The sequence below is a fragment of the Charadrius vociferus genome, unplaced genomic scaffold, assembly GCF_000708025.1.
Source record: "Charadrius vociferus isolate BGI_N301 unplaced genomic scaffold, ASM70802v2 scaffold111, whole genome shotgun sequence".
In the NCBI taxonomy this organism is placed as follows: Eukaryota; Metazoa; Chordata; class Aves; order Charadriiformes; family Charadriidae; genus Charadrius; species Charadrius vociferus.
This window is the reverse complement of record NW_009647046.1, coordinates 3,374,225-3,377,623: the sequence shown is the minus strand read 5'-3', so window position 1 is coordinate 3,377,623 and position 3,399 is coordinate 3,374,225.

Below are 3,399 nucleotides of genomic sequence, written 5' to 3'. Positions count from 1 at the left end.
CTCTGGGTGAACTCATCAGACTGAGGAAATATCTGCTTCAAAGACAATTTGATTGCACTGGAGTTAGGTTATTTGATTGGCCTCTTGTTTCAAACTACAACTCCCCATGGATAGACAAAAGACTGTAATGAAGAGAGAGAAGTCTTCTTCCAAAGCTGATCAGTCATGGAGATAAAAATGTGTAACCAAATTGAATACAAAACTTTTCAACTTCTCCCCCTTAGCCTAACTTTATGCACTGTCATTAGTCAGAAGAAGTAGAGTTTCTGAAAGCCCAGACGCTTGCAAACATATTCCAATTAAAGATAGCACTTGCTTCTCTTGCCTTGACATATTCGCACATTCCCTGCTCATGGGCTGCCAGTGAGTTTCATCATCCCCTCTTGCTGTCACCAAAGTGACATCACCTTCCTTCTTAGGCCATGTAGGCACTGGTCATGAAAAAACAGTAACTTGACTCCAGAAACTGATCCCAGCTTCAACCCTTCCCCTGGCCAGATACGTTATGCCAGGCTGTGGGGTGGGACTGGAGGGACTTGTGGTTGCCCCATGTCAGAAGCCAGAGGCTAACCTACCTTCATGTTCAGCAGCCTAAGCAAAGGTAGGGCTTTCCTTACTCTCTTTTGGGATTAGGACCTGTGATAGTCTGGGTCTCCTGCCGTTCTGCTTGACTGACACAGCTTGGTCTGGCAGGTACCTGGGGAGTAAAAGCCAGCACACATCCCCTTCTAGGGATTTGGGATACTCCCAGAGCTGGCCGTTATTCGTGTAACCACACATATCGCTTTTTTTCATCACTGTATTTCCATCCTCTATTTTTGGATGGCTTCTTTGTCTCTTTTTTTTTTTTTTTCCCCCTTTTAGTCATGCCCATGAGCTTTGCCGTGCCTGATGTCTAATCAGCAATTGTTGCTCTTCCATTATCAGTTGGCAATGCTCCATCAGGCTCCTCCATCTCAAAACTTGCCCTCGCACCGAAACAACACAAACACCTAGAAACAGGCAAAGCCACTCCTCTCCCCTCTGCCCCTGAGGTGAGGGATGCAGGGGCCGGCAGCAAGCGGCCACCTTGATGCTCCATCCTGGCTTGTTACAGCTCCCATCCATAGCCATCCTGAGGTGGAGGAGTGGCTATGCCACTGTGCGGACGCTCAGGAGATGGGTACGTCTTAAGAGCAGGGAAGGCAGTTACGGGTCATTTACTGTGGTTTCCCCCACAGTCCCAGGAACATCCGCCCATTATCCCTGAGAGATTCCCAGTAGCTGTACTCACACATGCAGCGTAGAGCCCGCAGCAGCCTTGGCAGCAGCCAGCACCAGCTCCTGGTACACAACACAAAGCCAGCCTGTAGCTGTTGGGGGGAGTTTGGGGGATCCTACAGCCCCATGCTCACAGCAGGGACTCTGCAGGTGAAGAAGCAGTTATCACCCATTCCTGCAGCACATGGGGCACATGCCTGTTCAGACACACACCTCTGGCACCACACGCTGACAGGGACAAATCTGCTTGCTGCCAGCTCTGGCCAGGCTTCCCCCTCGCTCCGCACGCCCTCCCCAGCCCAGCAGCACCCACTGGTCTCCAGTGAAAACACTCCGGACCCAGCTTGGGCTCCCATCCCGCTCACAGAGAAATGTTCTCGTACATATGTACTCGCATGCTCCCCCTCCTTTCTTTCTGTCCCTCTCCAAGGCACTCAAGTTTTCTTTCTGCCTCACACACGTGCTTTCACGCTCCGCTTCCCTCCCTCCAGCACCCGATCCCTTTGCCCTCAGGCAAATCCAGATTGCCTCTCCCAGCACAGCGCAGGCAGGCAGCCCCCCGCCCTCCGACAGACGTACTCCCACAGACTCGCTGAACCCATCCACACGGCTTTAATATTCATAAAAGTCAACCCTAGTCTAAAGAAAATGTGGTTGATGATGAAAGTATTTACATTGCAAATCACTTTTAATAACCCTCCAGTAGTCAGCCTGGTGAGAAATGCTAATCCGTCTATCAGCCCAACAACAAAATAAACCCAACTCAGAAGGGGAGAGGCAGAGAGAGCAAAACCAGCCGGTGACAGTGAGAGAGGCTCAGCCCTCCAGCATCACCCTGCCAGGGGAGACGGGCGCGAAGGCTTCGCTCAGCAGTCGGTGAGAGCATTTTGAAGTGTCGGCACAGGGAGCGGGAGCAGCCGCTCTGCCTGCTTTCGGCCAAGCGAAGAGACACCCTGCAGGGATCACTGGGGCAGAGGGCTAGCCCCCGGGGCACACAGCCCCTTGACTCGCTGGCATGGAGTTGGTGTTGCCTGGAGGAGGCAGCTGTCTAAGCACCAAGGCTGCAGGCAACCGGGCGATGCCACCCATGGAGGGGGCTCTTGCCCTGCATGTACTGGTGGGTGAGACAGCCCACGGGGGACATGGGTCAATCCCCTGGGCCGGCATCTTCCCCGTGGGAGATGGGAGAGGTCACAGCACCTTGTGGTCACCTGCCTCTCTCCTAACAGTTTGCCTAAGGGCACGGGATGGCACATTGGTAAAAGGGCTTAGGAGAGTTTAAAGGGTCTGAAATAAATATCACTCCCAGGCCACGTTTGCTTGGAGCCTCCCATGGCTGCTCTCCCAGTTGAGGAGGCACAGGATGGTGTGACTGCAAGTCATTCTCTTCCCCGTCAAGCACCATCCCCAGGGAAAAGCCTTTCCCCCTCATCCCGGCTGTCCCCAGGGCAGCAGCAGGCACATACGGCCCCACAAGTGACCCGGGCATGAGCTCTGCAGGAGGGCAGTCACTCATGGATGTGGGGTGAGCCAGGACCCAAAACACGCTGGGACAAAAACACAGTGCAGGGAGCAAGCGATGCTGCAGAGGAGCAGGGCAGGAGGACTTGCAGGCCCCAAGGAGGAGCGGGGCTGCTGCGGCCTTCCTGAGAGAGGAGGCGACTGAAGGTACCCGGCCGTGCTCCGCTGCCTCAGCCAGGCCCCCAGGAGTTGTCCACAGCCGCATCTCATGCTTCGTGGGATGCCTGGATCAGAGATGGAGGAACAAAAATACCGATGCTGAAGCCGCATTAGACACATCACTTAGTGCTCAGCTGTTTCCCAGCCTCCCGGGCTGCTTGAAGAGACAGGGTAATGAAAGATTCTTCCATTATTTGGAAAATGTCATTTTTAGCACCAGTGAAGGATGCCAGAGCCCCAGCCCCAGGGAGTGGGTGACTATGTTTAGCCACGCAGCAGGTGCGGCCCCAGTGGCCAAGGTGACAGTGGCACCAACGGCCCCCGCTTGCTTTGGGGGCATGGCTGGGAAAGCGGGGTACGGCTCCTCTGGCCCATGCAGGGAAGCCAGGTGAGGGTGAAGAAGATTTTTTGTGACTACTGTGGAAAGTCATCCTCCCACGCCTGGCTAGTGCACACCAG